We start from the raw sequence: 20,476 nt of genomic DNA, 5'->3' as shown, positions 1-20,476 counted from the left end.
GTTTGCACAAATGTGACAGGATATGTTTGCCATCCCTTTTTTTGCTTTTATAAGTAGACAAAAAAAATGAACTCCTTGTTTTTCTGGGACATTTTTCATTGAGAGAATTATTCATTCTAGTGCTGTGAGATTGCATCTTGCCACCCATTTCATTAGCCACAAATCAAACCAGTTATTGTCTGCCATTTTCCAAATCAATTTAATCTCCCTCCTTTAATTTTTGTTTTTGGTCATGAAGAATATGAGGTACAGAAAATAAGTGTTTTTAAAATATGTCCAAGTCTTCTTTATTGCCTGATTCTTTGGAAAGGATATGGAGCTTGTTCTCACTTATAGGATGTTGCTGTATCATTTTCATGTCTTTATTATCTTGCCCTTCACCAATTGACCACCACCTTTTACATGATTTTTTATGCTCATTAGGTGGTTTTTCTAATATTTTGTTATTGAAGGCATAGTGGTCATTACTGCCTAAAGGACATAAGTGCAATGGAGTCCTTCCCTCATGCCGCTTAACTGTTTATTCCTCTAGTCACACAGGGCCAGATGTAGCAAGCAGTTTTGCCCATTCTGTGTCTATGGGAAAATGTGTTCGTACATATGGCCCACAGTCTCCTCACACTGTGTGAGTCTTGGACACTGGAGCACGAGTCATTCATTCCACTTAAATCAAAGTGTTTGGGCATTATAATACTGACTCCTTGATACATCTTTGTAAAAAAAAGTGTTGTCCAGAGATTTTCATTTTTGATCTGTCTTTTTGTATCATTAGAGAAGTAATTTAGCTTGGGTAGACATTGCTAATCTGGGTTGAATTTTTCTGGACAACATTTTAAAAAATGGCAGATGTGTTGCAGTGATGATGTAATATTTCAGGAATCATGAGACCTATAAACTTCATTTTGGTGTCAGAACATAGGTTTTAGGTGTCAGATAACCTTATATGGACAACAAATAACACCTCAGAGCAACCCTTCTGCCATTTTCCAAAATAGCAGCTCTATGATGATGTGTTTCTGTCATCATATTGGTTGTTTATTTATTTTAATATTGTTTTTGTTTCAGGTTTACCGTTGATTGAAATTTGTAAACATGAGCGAAGCAGGTGGTAGCAGAGGATCTGTACCTCCTGACAGAGTGTTGCTAACCACAAACTCTGAGGACTCCTTCAACAAAGAAAAATGTGTCACATGCCAAACTAATCCAAAAGAAAAGCTAACATCAACTGGGGCTGGACAGAAGAGAGTTTGATACGCTGCAGAAATATGGAAAGACTAAGACCATGATTTATACTTTTTTTGTGTAATTTTTTGACGCAAAAGCGGCACAAACTTACAAAATGCAAATGTATTTTGCGCTGCTTTTGCATCAATCAATGATGGTAATGCAGCGCAAAACAAGTATAAATCAGGGCCTAAGTTCACAAAAGATTGAAACTGATAGATGAAGAGGATCAACCATTTTATCATTGTAACACTACTTCAGGTCTTATACAATGGAAAAATGCCTGGAAAAAATGTAAAAAAAATAGCAGAAACAAGTGAATCACAACAAGAATCGCAGTCTTCTGAGAAAAAAACAACAACCAAACCTAATGCCCATCCACTAAGAAGATCGATGACTACCCCTTGTCCACCTTCAACAACTGATCAGAAAACAGATGATCTTCCATGTGGAACCAGGGGCCAAAAGAATTGACAAAAGATCAAAATACAGAATATATGAGTCTCAAGGGTCAAATCCATTTTTATCTGCAGCTAGTTTCTTCCAAGATGAATTTTTCAGCTGAGTAACTGATCTAAAGAGGTGATGGTACCTACAGCAAAGTTGTATGCCCACCCAAACTGCATGCATCCATACATTCAAAAATATGAATGTAAAATAAGCTCCTAGCAGCAATGTAACCACCAGCCTTCACTTAAGTTTGCACGCTTTGCAAAAACAAATTAAGGCCCTCATTATGAACACAGCGGGCGAAACCGCCGTGTTCATCCTGGCGGTCAAACTACTGACTGCCAGCGTCCCCGGATCCCAACCGGCCGAATAAAGAACATTCATGTGGGCCGGCGTACGGAAACATTGCTTCCGCCTGCCGGCCCACAGGAATGCCTGGCCGGGACATTGACGACGGTTCCACATGGAGCCGCTGCCAATGCCTCTGTGCGGCGGGTGCAGCTGTTCCCGTCGCGCAGATCACTTCCCGAAAATTAGGCAGTGACCTACGCGATGGGGCACTGCACAGGGGCCCCTGACTGCCCATGCTAAGTGCATGGGCAATGGAGGGTCCCCCAGGGATGCTCCGGTGCACCCCTTTCGCCAGCCTTACCCTGGCTGGTTTCCCCGCCAGGGAAAGGCTGGAGGCTGAGGGATCATTATCCGAGGGGCAGCACCGCTGCCCTGTCGTATAATGATTCCGTCCGCCACCAGGCTGCCTGACGGAGGCAGCCTGGCAGTGAGTGAGGGCCGCTGATGGTGGCCCTCATAGTGTTCATTATGTGGTGGTGTGGCCCGCCATGCCAGCTGGCGGGTTTTTCCGCCACCTCCGGCATGGCGGGCCACCTGCCATGATCGTAAGGACCACCTACGTTTTAAAGCCACTCTTGAGTGCTGGCTCTGTGTTCACGCTCAGAGAGATCAGAGAAAAAGTGGTCAACATTGATGAAACTGTATTGATCCACAATAATGAAATTAAGATTTTTCTAGTGAGACTGTACAATGACAGAATTCATTTTTGTCAGTCTGACAAAAAGAATGACCACTTATGGTGTTCTCAGCTGATTTGACTCATGATGATCTTGCTGCCAAAATAAGATCACAGGATACAGTGAAGTTAGCAGGAACCATTTTAAGGAATGTCCTGATAGATTTAGATTGTGGACTTAATGACAAATTTTGTGATGCCCCAGAGCTCCATAAATCATGGGAATAAACAAGAATGTCTGATGTTGTCCTAACATTTTTTTACATCATTGTTTAATATCTTCAAAGCAAAAGTGTTACAAACTAAAGTTCTTAAGTTCAGAACAGAAGCCGACAACATTGATGATGGCTTTGAAGATATAAGTGAAGAAGTGGAAGACAATCCCATGAACCGCAGGATTATGCTGTGCAAATGTAGTGTCTTTTCCAAATCAAGATTGCTGAAGAACATCACGGCAATAAAAAAAATCCACTAAACATGATGACTGCCCATGCAATCTAAGAAAAGTGCAAAAGTTGAGACCTAATCACTTCAATTAATAGCATTAGTGCATCAAGTTTAATGCCAGTGTGTGGCGCAGGAACTTTTTAGTTCATGCTGTAAAATCATGTGAATCCGACAACACACCACTTTCAAGTCACTTTACCAGGAAAGGATTTACAATTGCTGTTCTTAATAATTTTGATTTTGAATACAGCTCTTCTTTGTCTGGAAAATCCAGGACACATGATACTGACATGGTGCTTTTTCAAGGCTGTACCAATAAAGCAGCTGCTGGAAACCAAGCTGTGTCAGCTGTAGGCATAAACAAACAAAGCTGCAAACTTATAACTCAACTGATCTGCCAACGTGTGCCATCAATACGTCCTAGTCTACCAGAAAGTTTCAAAGTAGCTGAGGACATAGATCTTCTTCTACCTAATGCTGTGGTCCGCAAAGTTGATTTAACTGAATTTATCATATTGCTTATTCAGCGCAGGCTGAAGGGGGAAGAAAAGCCAGTTGCTCTGTCCTGGAATTCATGCTCTGATCTCCCCGAATACCGTCCTACTAAAGAAGGTTGGGTGTTTACCAGTAATACCATCTCCAGTCACAGAAACACAACAGCATACACAGCTCTGAAAAATTTCCAAAATGTGAGTGCTCAGCTTGAAGACCAGCTTACCCTGCTGATCTTCTGTGATAAGAGTGTTATCCATATTGCAGCTGACATTTTTATGAGTAATTCGGTAGAATGTGATTATTCTTATTCAATGATGGGCATTTTCCACATGACAAAAGTTGCATTGTGTTGTGCAGGAAGTTATCTCAGTGGATGTGGCATATACGATGTACTTATTGAGGCTGAAATCTTTGGAAGCAAAACTGTCTAGTCAGTATTGAGCAAAAACTCATTATGTTTGTTCTTTACGAGGTGTGCGCATCATATCTGAGGCGATAGAAACATTACGTTGGAATGCTTTCTGGAGCAAGAATGACAAATTAGGTTTTGCATGTCTTATATCAGAAGTAAAAAAGGCCCAGGTTGCATTTCATTCAAAAGACATAATGCAAAGCCAGGCAATGTTCAATACGCTCATTTCAAAATCAGAAGACCTGAGAACTAAGTTTGTAGAGTTTATCAAAGAATGTGAAGAACAATCAGAAGTTTTCAAGTACTGTGAAAATGCTTTACATATGATAGCTAGTGAAAAACGTGGTACATGCTGATCAGTAAGGTGATAGGGGGCTGAACATAAAGACTGTGGAGTCATTGATTACTGTGTTTCATGAATTCAATTGCATAAACTACCTGATATATAGGTCCTGGTATTTGGAAAGAGTGAAGAAGCTAGAAGTGGCAAAACCATACCTCTAGAGAAAATTCATCCAGTGGCATTTTGTGGTGAAAGACAGAGAGGGAAGGTTCAAAGCTGTGGCTCCTCACAATAAACTGGAACAGATGTTTCAGAGATCACAGAAAAGCTCCAAGGGAATTGTTGGTCAGACATGTAAAAGTGAATATGCTGCTCAATGAAGTACTTTTTATTTGCAATGTTTTCAGAGAGATGACAAATTCAAAATTAATGGACCAGCGTGAAACTATTCCTCACCATGAACCAGTGGGAAAGAGATGGGAACGGTTTATTAAACATGTTGACAGCCTTCTTCATTTCATGCAGCAGCAAGGAAACTCCTTTGAAATGAATGAGCCTTTGCAACTACACCACTTTGTGATCAAACAATATGTAGATAACGATATAAAGACATGTCTGCTAGATGTCCTTGATCAGGAGACATTTGTATTGAAAAAGAAACAACTTTTTGACATAATCAATAAAGCTAAACTTCCACACTTTAATGGCCATATTAAGAGCTTTGTACAACCATCCACTGCAAAACAGGTTACAAAAAAACTGTGCTGTAGCAAAAGAAAGGGTTGAATTTATCAAGGACATTCTGTTTCATGATCTTCTTCTAACAAATGCTGCAACCAAACCTGAGAAGCACAAACTCATACAAGAGGTTGAAAAAAAACTTTCACCTGAAGAATTTCAGTTCAAAAAGGGGTCCTCAGTGAAAACTGCTGTTGTTGTGGACTATATTTCACATTTGCGAATGGTTAAGATTTCATCCATGCAAAGTGTTGGAGAGGTCATTCAGACTGTAATAGATATATCAAAGTCAGTGTGCACTTTGCAAGAACTGCACATTTTCTTTGACAGTTATATTGAACTATCTGTCAGAGAATGTGAGAGAATCCAATGAATATCAACAAGTAGAACAATTGACCTTGCCTGCATGTCAAATTTGACACCTATTCCTCTGCAACTTGATAAATTCTGGTCATCAACATCCAGCAAAATGAACTTGGAGATATTGACTCACCAAAACATTGCTGATGATTCAGTGAACACTGATTTTCCAATTATTGAAAGTGGAATGATTGTCAATGAGGAGTTAGTGCCTGTGGAGACATATTCAAAAGGTTTGGGCCATACCGTTCAAGAACTTAGCAGCAAATTGGAGGAAGATGACCTTTGTGTTGGGCTATATGTTGAGTGGGCTGTTTGAAATGGTTCCAATCGAGTCATTACATTGACATGTGACACAGATGCTATTATTGTGCTACCTAGATTTGTTGCAATGTTCATAAGCCAAGGATTGGAAGAGTTATGGATACAGTATGGAACTTGTGAGAAAAGACACTTAGAGCCTCATTACGACCCTGGCGGCCGGCGGTAATCTGGCGGTAACACCGCCAACAGGCTGGCGGTGTTCCGCTAGATATTATGACCGTGGCGCAATAGCCAAGGCCATACCGCCGGCCCCTCCAACATACCGCCCGGCTTCCACGTGGCGGTCATAATCCCCAGGGCAGCGGTGCAACCACCGCTGCCCTGGGATTATGAGTCCCCGACCGCTAGCCTGTCCACGGCTGTAAACACCACCATGCAAAGGCTGGTGGTAAGGGGGACTCGGAGTGGCCCTGGGGGCCCCTGCACTGCCCATGCTCTTGGCATGGGCAGTGCAGGGGCCCCCATGCACAGCCCCATCGCGCATTTCACTGCCCGAATTTCGGGCAGTGAAATGCGCGACAGGTGCTACTGCACCCGCTGCACATCAACATTGCCGCCGGCTCTATTACGAGCCGGCAGAAATGTTGATGTGACTTTTCCGCTGGGCCAGTGGACGGAAATACTGTTACCGTCTGCTGGCCCAGTCATAATAGTGAGCCAGAGATACAACGAGCACTGGCGGTGTACTGGCGCCCCCAGCTTCGGCAGTCTTTGGCCAAGACCTCCTAAATTGTAATGAGGCCCTCAATCCTGCTTTATATTCTGTAAGAAACTTGACCCAGAGATGCTAAGTGTTTTTATCAATGCACATTTTCGTATGGGTGATGACGCTATGAGCAAAATTGGAACAAACCTTTGAGCTTTAACTGCTGAACCTGTGAAGATTCCAAAAGGATTTGCTAAGACAGAAAAATGTGACCTTAAAGATGTAGAAAAATACCTTGTGCGTATGTGGAAAATGAGTTCTGACTGTCACACATTTGATGATATTCGGTACAGTGATTTCAAAAGATCAGTCCCTCTAAGTGACCATCCACCAATGTCATATTCTGTGTATGGACACATTAAAAAAGCATTCTACTTGATCAGAAGATATTATTGGGTTACTAAAACCTACGAAATTTCCATAGCCTCTACCCGCAGAACTTACATGTGCATGTACTTGCAAAATCTGTGCTACAAAAAGATGTCCCTGTCAATATACTCTTCTCAAATGTTCAACATTCTGCAAATGTACCATGAGCAATTCCCAAAACCAATAAATAAAGTGAACTATGAAAATGTGACTAAAACAGGACTGATAAACATTATTTTTGTATATTCTGTCATAAACATTGTTTGGTGTATATACAACAGGATTACAAAACATTATTATTTGTTCCATTTCTATATAGGTCTCTTCTTCTTCCTATAATAGCTGACATTTTGGAATATGGCAGAAGGGTTGCTGTGAGGAGTTATTTTCTGTCTCTATAAGACTACTTGACCTCCTATTCCTATGTTTTTATACAAAAATGAAGTATAAAGGTCTCCCAGTTCCTGAAATTTTGCATCACCACTGCAACAATGTGCTGTTTTTCAAAATGTCAACCAGAAAAATTCGGCACGAATCAGCAATGCCTACTCAAGCTAAAATTACTTCTTTAATGATCCAAAATCGCAAAACAAAAATGAAAATCTCTGGACAACAATTTTTTACGGAAATATATCAGGGGGCCGGGAATTTTATTGGTTGGTTAGAAGAAGACTTGTAGCATCACAAAATAAAATGATGGTCAAAGTATTGAAACTTTTCAAACACTCACCTCCAGTCATGGATCTGGGTTTAATCCATTGTTATTTTGCTTGCCACATCACCAATCAACATGCAAATCAGTTTTGACCCTGCTCCCCAGGGGACCAGTCAAGCCTGAAATGTCAAGCCAGGTCCTCCCTGGAATGGAAGCAAGCATCCTGGGACCAGTTTCGGTATCGCCTCTCATCAGCCAGACTAGCTTGAACCCAGGTAGCGCAGCGAGCAAGGGACTCACGTCTGGGCATACCCAGGCCACTTAGGGCCCATATAGCAACATCACAAAAGAAAATGAAGGACTGAGTGTTGAAACTTTTCAAACACTCAACCTCAATTACAGATCTGGGTTTAATCCATTGTTATTTTACTTGCCACGCCACCACAGATTGGACCCAGACATGCGCAAATCAGTCTTGACCCTGCTCTCCATTGGAACTGTCCAGCCGGAACTGTCATGCGAGGACTTTGCTGGACCAAAAACAAGCATTCAAGGACAGGTTTCGAAGTATCACCCCTCATCAGCTAAGCCTCCTTGAATTCAAGTGGTGCAGCGAGAAGGGACCCATGTCTGGGCAAACCCTAGCCACTTAGGGCGCACATAGCAACATCATAAAATGAGTGAGTAACTAATAATTATTTTTCGTTTTTTAAAAATTTTAATATTTTTTTCAAATAGCATTTTGCTCATACTCAGAGGTAAGTTAAGTTTATTATGGTAACAAATAATATCTGATCTAGCATCAGCTAGCCAGGTGCTCCGTGCTACCTACTTAACGCTCACTTGGGATGATTATTTAAGAAGTGATGCAGACTCCTCTCTCCTGTCCAGTAGTGTATCTGGGAGTTGGAGTTCTTTGTGCCTTTTCTATGTAAGTCTTACTGTCCCATCTCTCAAGGATGTGTAGCATGCATTGGAAAGGGAGACAGAGTTGGCCTATTAAAGGGGGTGGGGAAGTAAAGATATTTTTTTGCAATGCGTTAGTAGTTCAAAATGTAGCTTAGGTTTAGGAAATTTGGAATAGGATTTAGGTTTAGGAAATTAGGAATAGGGTAATAGACTATGGCCCTCATTACAACCCTGGCGATAAATGGCGCTTACCACCATGCAGAAGACCGCCAACATACCACTGCAGCCGCGGAATTCCGCTACAGGTATTACGACCCACAGCTCGGAATCCGCCATAATACAGACACCCACACAAGTCCGCCACACCAAATGTCAGTGATAAACTGGCGATAACAAAACCGACAACATCACGCCAACAAGAATACGCCCACACTATCACGACCCACGAATCAACGTGGCGGTTTTTCAACCACAGTATTCCATTGGCGGTACACACGCCACGCTCAAAATACACACACATATACAAAACACAACCACATTGGACAAATTGAAATACACACACCTGATAGACATACACACCACACCCACACACCCAATCCAATATAAAGCACACACCCACATCACCCACAAACCCTTACTACCAGAATTCTGAAACCACGCCAAAGAGAGACACCACCATAAACAACACCAGCATCCACAGACACACAACACCATCACTTACACAACATCCACGCACCTCACACAACACACACCAACACATCCCCTCACACATCACAACACACACCACCTCACACATCACCCACACCACATCATGGCACCTCAACAACACCCCAGGTTCTCTGAGGAGGAGCTCAGGGTCAAGGTGGAGGAAATAATCCGGGTAGAGGCACAGCTATTTGGATCACAGGTGCAGCACACCACCATTGCAAGGAAGATGGGGCTATGGCGAAGAATTGTCGACAGGGTCAACGCAGTGGGACAGCATCCAAGAACTAGGGATGACATCAGGAAGAGGTGGAACGACCTAGGGGGAAGATGCGCTCAGTGGTCTCCAGACACCAGATTGCTGTACAGAGGATTGCGGTGGACCTCCACCTCCTCCCCCACAACTAACAACATGGGAGGAGCAAGTCTTGGCAATACTGCATCTTGAGGGCCTCGCAGGAGTAGCAGGAGGACTGGACTCTGGTAAGTCAAATATTTACTACCTTATCCCCCCCACCCTACCTGCATGCCATCACATACTCCCACCCTCAGCCCCATCACTCCAACACCCCACATATGCCCCATTATCACAACCCACCCATCCCAATAACAAGCCCTGCATGCAACACCTAAGCATGGACACCCATCACCAAAGCATGTCCACTACAGATACCCACAAACCAAACCAAACCAAATATCACACAAGGACCAAGCCAAGAATGCAAGCACTGGAGTACAGGGTCACTCACCCATTACACACGATGGCACACACAGATGAAATAATCATGCCTTTACACCCCTGCAGGACCCCTACCCAACATCACTGGACAGGAGGTAACAGACATATCCAGTCACCCCACAGAAGAGACCCACAGTGATGACAGCAGCTCTTCACAACTGGATCAAGATGACCAGCTCAGCCCATCTGGGACCTCGGGACAGTCGGTACCCCTGACACTGGCACAAGCCACCACAGAGCCTCCCCCCTCAGGAAACACCACCACAGCACCCACGCAGCGGGCCCATTCCTCTGTCCCCAGGACACATCAATCAGCAGTGTGTCCACCACTACAGGGAACCCAGGCAAACCCACCAACCCAAGTAAATCAGGGACCTGGGGGCAGTGGCAGCGGGCACACGGTTCAGGGGACAGAGGCTCAGGAAAACAGGGAAGCTGGGAGGACTGCTGTGTGACAGGGGAAGGACCGGCCCAGGGAACCCACTCTCCACGAGGCACTCTCCAACATCATGGGAGCTTACCATCATTCCCAGGAGACAATGGCAATGGTACTGGCCAAGTTTCAGGAGACCCAGCGGCTGCAGGAGGAACACTATCTGGGGATCAGGGAGGACCTGAAGTCCATTAACAACACCCTGGTCACCATTGCAGGGGTGCTGCAAGACCTTGTCAACACCAGGAGGGACACTGTGGCACACCAAGGGGCCTCTGACACTAGCCTGGACGATGAACAGCCCTCCACCTCCGCTGGTGCTAGTGGACAGGAGGCACTGCCACAGGAACACAACACCAGCACCCCACCCCCTGCAGATGGAGAACCACCACGCAAATGGTCCCTGAGATCCAGGAACAAGACAGAGAACATTGCCAAGACCCCGCCAGAAAATAAGACCCCCCTGAATGTCACCCTTCTGTCCCACTTTGTCACCCTGTCGATCCTTCAACTGCCATTGCTCCACTTCCTATCCCGCTTTGGACAATGCACTTGTGAAACAAATAGACTGGACTCTGCCATGGGCATTCCTCCACCATCCCCCCTGCCTCTTTTACAACCCCCTCAACTTATTTGCACAGAAATAAACACATTTCAATCATAAAACAATCTGGAGGCAGTCTGTGCTTTCACAAACGTGTAATTGCAATAACCATGGAATATAGCAATGTCAATTTACTTGTGCACATACCAATGTAACCCAGCTGTAGGCCTTAAGGAAATATAGCAGAGGGCACAAAGTGGGACCCACATCTGTGAAATGGAAAGGCAAAGTGACAAGTCAGTGTCCATACACTGAGTGCAAATGACAGACTTATGCTAGCTCCAATAAGAGTATGAGATATGGGAGGCAGTGACATCTTCTTACCTGTGTCTCACTGAAGTATTGCATGATTATGTTGTTTCTGTTGTCGATATCCTCTTCTTCTGTCTCCTCTTCGTCACTGTCCACAGGCTCCACAGCCACCACAAGACCACCAGCTGGCCCATCCTCCTGCAGAAAAGGCACCTGGTGTCGCAAAGCCAGGTTGTCCAGCATACAGGAGGCCACGATGATCTGGCAAAGAAGGTCTTTGGTAAGTAGTAGAGAGAACCACCTGTCATATGGAGGCACCGGAATCTGGCCTTCAGGAGGCCGAAGGTTCGTTCAATCACCCTCCTAGTTCGCCCATGTGCCTCATTGTAGCGTTCCTCTGCCCTTGTCCTGGGATTCCTCACTAGAGTCAGTAGCCATGACAGGTTGGGGTAACCAGAGTCACCTGCAAATATCGAGGGACAACTCTTAGACACACACTAACCCTTAGGGACAACCCCATACCCAGACACCTCTTCACACTGTCTAGGGTCCTTGGCCTCACCTATTAACCACACACAGTGCCTCTGAAGTTGCCCCATCACAAAAGGGATTCTGCTATTCCTCAAAATGTAAGCGTCATGCACTGAGCCAGGAAACTTGGCATTCACATGGGAGATGTACTGGTCTGCCAAACACACCATCTGCACATTCATAGAATGGTAGCTCTCCCGGTTTCTGTACACCTGTTCACTCCTGCGGGGGGTACCAGTGCCAATTGTGTCCCATCAATGGCACCAATGATGTTGGGGATATGTCCCAGGGCATAGAAGTCACCTTTCACTGTGGGCAAATCCTCCACCTGAGGGAACACGAAGTAGCTGCGCATGTGTTTCAGCAGGGCAGACAACAGTCTGGACAACACGTTAGAGAACATTGGCTGGGACATCCCTGATGCAATGGCCAATGTCGTTTGAAAGGAACCACTTGCCAGGAAATGGAGGACAGACAGGACCTGCACTAGAGGGGGTATCCCTGTGGGATGGCGGATAGCTGACATGAGGTCTGGCTCCAACTGGGCACACAGTTCCTGGATTGTTGCACAATTAAGTCTGTAGGTGACTACCATGTGTCTCTCTTGCATTGTCAACAGGTCCACCAGCGGTCTGTACACCGGAGGATGCCGCCATCTCATCACCTGCCCGAGCGGATGTGCCCTATGGAGGAGAACAGCGAGCAGAGAGTCATCCAACACTGAGGTATCACAGAATGTCATTTGCACACATTTATTAATCCGCAATGTGCCTGTAACTGTGTGTATTCAAGGCCTACATTGGTGTGACACAGTTAATATTAATGCCATGTGGCACCCTGAAATGGCGGCTGCCTGACCTGTATGGTGGGACAAGGGAATATTCTGCATTGGTTAACATTGGGCCCTATGGGTCCGAGGAGCCAATAACAATGTACGCCGGCAGTGACGGTACGCACCACCACGGACGTGACCGCCATTTTCTGTCTGCACACTCACTTGATACCTGACCTTCAACAGGAGTGGACCTACACTGCAAGTGCTGCTGTGACCTGTGTCTGGAAGCGACAATGGCTACAGTGTCTGGGGAAAGGGCCCCTGCCTTCAATTCGGAGGAGTTGGAGAAACTAGTGGATGGGGTCCTCCCCCAGTACACACAACTGTACATCCTCCAGACAAACAGGTGAGTACACTGTGAGCATGCTGCATGGGCAATGCCTGTTTTGAGTGGTGTGGATGGAAGATACATGGGGGGGCTGAGGCCTGCATGTGCGGATGGTGAGTGTATGTGCGTCAGGGCAAGGGTGGGAACGGGGGCCAATGAGTATGACGGTCCGGACAGGTAAAGAATTTCCTTTCCCCCTCTACTATCCCTCTAGGTAGGCGCCCACCAGAAGAAGGCTATTTGGTGTGCCATCGCCAAGGACGTCCAGACCCTGGGGGTCCACCACAGACGGAGTACCCACTGCCGTAAAAGATGGGAGGACCTGCGCCGCTGGAGCAAGAAGACGGCAGAGGCCCAGCTGGGGATGGCCTCCCAATGTGGGAGGGGTGCCCGTCGCGCCATGAACCCCTGATGTTCCGGATCCTGGCGGTGGCGTATCCAGAGTTGGATGGGCGCTTGAGGGCATCACAGCAGCCACAGGGGGGTGAGTACACTCTCATTCAGCTGACTCTGCGTGCATTGCAAGGTGTCTGGGTGGGGGAGGTGGGCAGTGGGTTCCCCTAGGCCAGGGCGACCTTGGTATGCAAGGTCCCTTGTGAGGCAGGCTATGTGGCACCCCAACCCCACTAGTGGTTAGAGCCATCTACACCTATTCAGGCTCCTGTGACTTCCAGGTGTGCAGCAATCAGGCTTAGGCCTTGTACCCCATGGGCATGTGATTAATCTAGGAACTATAAGTGCATGGCGTAGTGCAGAGGGCTGCTGTGTCTGTTGGGTCCTCCAACGGTAGTGGTGTTGCATGTACTGAACATGTCTTTCTTCTGTCTCCCTCCCCCTTTTTGTGGTCTCCCTGTTCTTGTGTGCAATAGCATCATCAGGCAGAGGAGCATTGGCACCGGAGCAGGAGGGAGCTGCATCCCACTTGGCTCTGGAGGGTGAAGCAACGGAGTCTGAAGCCACCAGTGGGACGGGGGGAGCTCCACGGCGGGGACAGGAGCAGAGACCAACTTTTCCTGTCAAACCTTGACCTCTTCCCTTCACCTCCCCCCCGGTCCTTCCCCTAGGGCCAGGCTTTCCAGGTCCCAGCCCAGCACCTCAGCCACCACATCCCCAGGCACAGTGGTGCCAGCAACTGTGGGGTCATCATGGAGTGCGCCAACCATCAGGGCTGCCAGTGTGCCATAGAGCAAGGGCAAGGACATTCCGCCATCTGCCAAGGTTAAAAAGGTGCCCACATCCCAGAGGGAGAAGCCGAAAACACCTGCCACCAAGGGGTCAGCAAAAACGAAAGGGGATAGTAGGAAGACAACTGCGCCACCATCAAAGGAGGGGCAGAGCAAAAAACTGAAGGGCAGGTCAGGAGAGGGCATTGTGGCACCTACTGAGGGACCAGTGTCACACCTTCTGTCCACGTCCACGGCAACCTGTACGGCGGCGAACACCGCCACCTGCACCGCCACCACCACCGCCGCATGCACCGCTACCTACACCACCTCCGGCACGTCTACAGCCGCTGCGACAGTCACCAGCCTCTTCCCCGGTGGGCAGCCGTCCGAGGCTGCAGGAGACATCCTGCTATCTCAATCTCACTCAGCTGGTGCTGACACATGCTCTGCCGCCACAGACCCCAGTGCCGGAAAACCTCCACAGACCCAGCCGCCAGCACTGCTGCCGCAGACCCCGCAGTCAGCACTGCCGCCACAGACACCGCAGCCAGCACCGCCACCACAGACCCTGCAGCCAGCACCGCCACGACTGACACCGCCGCAAGCACCTCCACGACTGACACCGACGCAAGCACCGCCAACGGCCCCGCGACGTCCTCAGACAGTGGCACCACCGCAGACATGGCTAGCATCCCCAGTGGTCAGTCGTCCGAGGCTGGTGGTGAGTTCAAAGACCCTGGGCAGCTTCCATGAAGCATCACTGTCATCACAGTTGTCACCTGAATATGGAATGCAAAGCCGCAGCAGTGTGGGGTATATCTCTGCCTCCATGGCGTATCATGCTACCTGTGCCTCAGCAATCTCATGGCACATACACCCAGGCGAGTGTATTGTACCGGCCACACTGCACGTGGAGCACTCTGGGCACAAAGCCCTCTCCAGAACCAGTGGAGAAAGACATCCACTACCTCAGTCCTTGGCAGGATGAAGCACTCTGGGCACAAACACCCCTCCAGAACCAGTGGAGAATGACATCCACTACCTCAGTCCTTGGCAGGATGAAGCACTCTGGTCACAAAGCCCCCTCCAGAACCAGTGGAAAATGACATCCACTTGAGAGACTGTGGCTTAGCACTCTCCAGGATAAAGCAGTAGGCAAACCACCCACTGGAAAGACTTGAGAGACTGTGGCTTTGCACTCCCCAGGATAAAGCAGTGGGCAAACCACCCACTGGAAAGACTTGAGAGACTGTGGCTTTGCACTCCCCAGGACCAAACTGTGGGCATGGAGCCCCCTCGTGGAGCATTGGCATTGTGCATTCATCAGGCTGAGGTATTCCCCCTCCCCCTGAGGTGCCTGTATATTTTCAATCTGATGCCCCTCCAGTGTTCTCTCCGTTTGGAGTCAGGTATCATGTGTGGGCCTCGCCCATGCATTTTGGGCCCAGTGGTCCACGGACAATGATTGGTGCACTATCCGGACTTGTGTAGTTGGTGTACTTAATTGTATATACTGGATTTTAAATTTTGATAATGATATTTCACATGATTACATTTGTTCAAATCATTTCCTTTTGTCCTTGCATTCTTCCAGGGTGATGGGGGGTATATTTGTAATGTTGCAGCATGTATTTGTGTGTATGTTGTTGTGGGTGAGGGTGGGGGTGTTGCGTGTTGTGTGTTGCGTGTGTGTGTCACTCTCTTTTCCCTCCCCCTCCCCTGTGTTGTAGGTGCAGTACTCACCGTGGTCGTCGCTGCCCTCGTTGGAGCTCCTGATAGAGGAGAAGGAAGACCATCATCGGCAGTATCTGCAATTTGGGCTCCATGGCGTCCTGGTTCCTTTTGGGGTGTGGAGAGGTGAGTGTTTTCCCTTCTGTGTACTGTTTCCGCCGTGTTTTGGTTCGCGTATGTTCCGCCCTGGAAAAAGTGGCAGATAGGCCTGTTGTGATAGGGTGTGCGGTACATTGTCTTCTGCCTGTCTGTTGGCGGTGTCTGCCGCGCTGTTTGTTTGTACCGTTGTGGCGGTCGGAGTGTTAAAGTGGCTGTCTATGTTGGCGGTTTCCGCAACGGTCATAATCCCATTTTTTTCTCCGCCGGCCTGTTTGCGGTATTACCGCCGCTTTAACACCGACCGCCACGGTTGTAATGAGGGCCTATATGATTTAGAAAAGTACAATGTTACTGCTCCTGCCTGCCAAAATATTTTTCATCAGAGATTAACTGTACCAATAATATATTTTATCTTCTTTATTTGTTACATCAGTACCCAAGGGCAAGAGGGCATCAGAGGAACAGGACAAAGGAGCTGCCACCACTTGCGCTGTGGTAAGTGGAACCACCCCCACCACCAGTGCCGCAGCTGTGGCATATGCTTCTGCTGGCCCCAGTAAGCCCTGCTTTTATTTCCCTAACTTTTACCTCTCCCCTCTAGCAACATAATTTTACCTTATGTATTTGTTTTAACTATCTCCTTTATTTCAACTTCTTGATCTAATGTTTGTGAGCTTCGTGTGATCTCTGCATTATCCTTTTCTTCTATAGTTCCTATTTCTGTAGGTGACCTCCTACTATCTGTAGGTGTGTGCTGCTCTTTTAGTAAGCTTTCCCACTCTCCTATATGTCTTGTGGTACTGTAAGACTAAGGAACAGAGTTTTGGTACTGTGAAGTTTACAGGCCCCAGTAACCTATTATTCACCACACATATTTGTTGAGAAGGCTTTCTTGATCATGCTCAAACAGTCAAAACAAGACAGTGGCCATGGTAATGGACCCTGCCAATGTTGTGTTTTCATTCATTTATTCAGTATACCAGCAGTTTCCATGACAATGCAGCATGGTAGGAACATAATGACTGAGATCCCATTGCATTTGCCAACCAAGACCATAGGTCCTTCATTGACTATCCCACCCATTCATTGCGCTTTAATGACTTATCATAGCTCTGTCTCTCCATTATGAGAAAGCTGTATTTGGTTGGCTTGACTGCCTGGATTTTCTAACATGTCAACCCACAAACCTCCCAAAGTCATAATTTCAATAGAAGAAACTGCTAACCGATCTGTAGGAAGATGTTGCTGTGGTACTTTTTTCAAAATAAGAATAATTACTTAGGAGGCGGATCTGGTATCTAAAATGAGTATTTTTTTCTAGCCACACAGACCACTAGTGTTGGGGCAAGCAGCAGCACCATAGCGACTATGAAGCCCTGGAGGTTGCAGGGGGAGGAGTCCCACAGGTGGTAGGGACGAGTGGTGGTAAGTCACTTTGCTTGCTTATTGACAAATCAAGTATACTGTATTTGTTAAGCAAGGCTGATATCCCAGCCATCATCATTACCTCCCTTCCCATAGCATTTCACCACCTTTGGCCTAACTGCATTATAGTTCAATTCAAAACTGTAGTGTTGGCTGTGCAATGTGTGTCTACTTCAGCTATTGCAGCATTGTAAAGTTTTCAAAGTATTTACAAACCAAAAACAAGGTGTGTATCCCAGTGCCCACTCTGACACCTTCTACTACTACTTCACTCCATTATTAGTTTCCAAGTTCTGTCCCAACATACTAAAGAAATCTTGGGACGCACCATATTTTTCTGACCAAGTGATTTATGTATATATATTTCATGGCTTCCATGACAGATTTATGCCAGTTCAAAGTTTTCCATTTCGTCATTCATCAACTACAGTGACTGACTAATCAAAAGCTAGCACATGATAATCAGTGGCACACCACTTTGCTACACCAAAACCAAAAGCTCTACCTAACTTAATACCTCTAACATGCCTTGCAGTAGAGTAACTTTCCTTACTGCCAAGTGAAGGTATTTGTTAAAAATAATTTGTGGTCGAGGGTGAGACCAGGAAGTAAAGTGGAACTAAGTGACTGATTTAGAGTTTGGCAGATGGGATACTCTGTGACAAATATGCCAAATAAAATATATCCTATTCCCTTCCTGATACTGCAGCGCATTGTTTTTTCCACTGTCTACTTATGGCAGACATGATATCCAAGTTATATGTGACATGTGTGACGTAGTATCATTATTATTCATCTGCCTCTTTAGAATCAGGGCAGATTTGAAAGGCGGCTCAAGAAGAGCAGAGCAATTGGAATTAAAGTAAGACAATAAACTGGCTATTACTACTGACCTAAAACATACTGCAGAGAGTAGCAGACCCACAATAACAGACCTCCATGTTGTGCAACAAGAATACTATTAATTGTGCTGCATATATGCCAAACTCTTTAATGAGAGGTAATGCTTAATTTTACACACAAAGTGCTTGTTTAGTATTTACTATCAAATCCTTCACAGAAAAAAATCACTTTTATTCTGGTGGTAATCTGTCTTAATTCTTTGCAGTCAGTGCTTTATGTGATACATATGTGGGGAAACCATAGCCCCATGGCTAAGCACATTAAACATTCTAATAGCCCTGGTGGACCAGTAATGTTCTGCTACTGTGCCATTACACAAAAAAGTGTTTGCACTGAGCATTATTTACATATGCCACTGTCCCCAGTCAGTTGCCAGTGCCTCTATTCTGGCTACACGATCACCAGTACCTCTAGCAGATAGGATCCACCATTGTTGCCCCCTTTTGATCTTCATCATCCACAGACTACCTCCTCCACTGTGTCCTAGAGGAGCTATTGTTGCTCCGCCAAGAGGTGGCATATCTTCACACCCAGCTAGATAGTCTCTAAGCCCTTTTTAAAATGTATTTTCTTTAGTGGGAGAGACTTTTCATGTGCGTAGAAAGGGCGTGTATTGGGAGGGGCAGTTGGGTTAAGGACTTTTTTACTATTTTGTTACTTTGGACATTGGGGAGATTTGTTTGTTTGGGGAGAGGTAGGGCCTGTTGTGGGTGGGGTGGGTGGGTGGGTTTTATTTGGATAACATAAATGGGTATTTTGTATCTTAATATGACAGCGATCTGTCTTTTGTCTTTCCTCTGCTTTTAGTACAGCCTGGTTTTCTTTAATTGACAAGAAGCCGCCTCCTGAACAGTCCCATACTGTATATCAACTTTCCCCCTTATACCTAATCTAGCTGATTCTAAAGACCCTTGCTGTATAATTATTTTCTAGGTTACTACTCAACTAATACCCAGAGCTACCAGAGTGGGAACAACAGTAACTAGGTCTGTCTTATTGCTTGTGGATGTTAACTTTTGCCTCTTATGCAGCACCCAGCCACTTATCAAAGTGTATCCAGTTAGTTATACTCTTATCCTACTACCCTCTTTAAGTGTTTTGACCACTGGGGATATTTCTATGTCTATTGTCTGTAACATACATATACAAATCTTGATCCTAAGTACAAGATGCTAACTAAACTACTTCACTTCACTTCTTAATTCTCTTGCCTGAACAGATGATGTGATGGCTACTACCTTTCTCAATCTTTTAAAACCTTATTGCAGGGTTTCCCAAAGTGCATTCCTAATGGTGGTAGTAGCAGTAAGAGGATGGTGTACTAACAGGGAAGACATCACAAGTGAAGTCTCACTCCCATGTAGGTGAACTCCAACTGTATGGTTTTTCAGAATGATTATCCATCACAGGCAACTAGCTTGAAACAAAACAAAGAGTTAGTGGGTTGTTTATCTCATAACTTGTCAAAGACTGAGAGCAGACTACCACCATGGCACAAAACCTGATATTATTACAAAAACTAGCAGTACTAATGTCTAAGCGATTAGGAGCTTGTATTTAAATAATTTATTAAAACAATTAAAACTAAACTTACTAAATCCTTTAATCGGGGGGAAGACTCAGGAGAAGGAGAAGTGTTTAAGCAACACAAGGCTTGAATGATGATGTTGATGAATGATGTAATATTATATGTATCCCTTTTATGTGTAGGTGAGTTAGTGGGGCTGCTGTTGGTAATTGCTCAGGTAAGAGAAGATCCTGCAGTGAGTTGGTATTACTTACACCACATCCTCCCCTCCAAGAGTGTGAACCATTTATGGTGCAAATTCATAAGTCATTCCTCAATATGTCACACAGCCTCGGGGAAGAGGGTTAGGGGTTTGATGAATGGATGGGAACGGGTAGTTGGGGGAAGGTGTGACAATGACAAACACTACACAATGACAATATCCATCAGATCAATGAGCAGCACATCATCATCATCAAATCTGTGTTGGAAGACATGAAGGAAATATATTTCAATTAAATGCATTAAAACTATCCTTCACCCCCAGAGACCCAAGTTATTATGCATCTAAATGTCCTGTCATCTAGGGTTGAAAAATGTAAAATTATGGAGGAGTGAACCCACAGATTGAGAGATAGACCTGTGGTGCACTGTTGTTGATGAACAGGAAGAGAAAAATATATTTTCTGTAAATTTGTATTTGTTAAATAAACTGACTGATCTAGTCTCTAAAGAAACAGAAAATAGTACAGTAAGGAGTGGGCCATGCAAGTAAATTTAGCTAAGTGTTAGAGGGCCAGTCACCTTAAGGCCAAATTA

Source organism: Pleurodeles waltl, chromosome 5 (genome assembly GCF_031143425.1).
Source record: "Pleurodeles waltl isolate 20211129_DDA chromosome 5, aPleWal1.hap1.20221129, whole genome shotgun sequence".
NCBI classification, from domain to species: Eukaryota; Metazoa; Chordata; class Amphibia; order Caudata; family Salamandridae; genus Pleurodeles; species Pleurodeles waltl.
The sequence above is the reverse complement of the archived record's forward strand: the minus strand, read 5'-3'. Positions refer to the sequence as shown.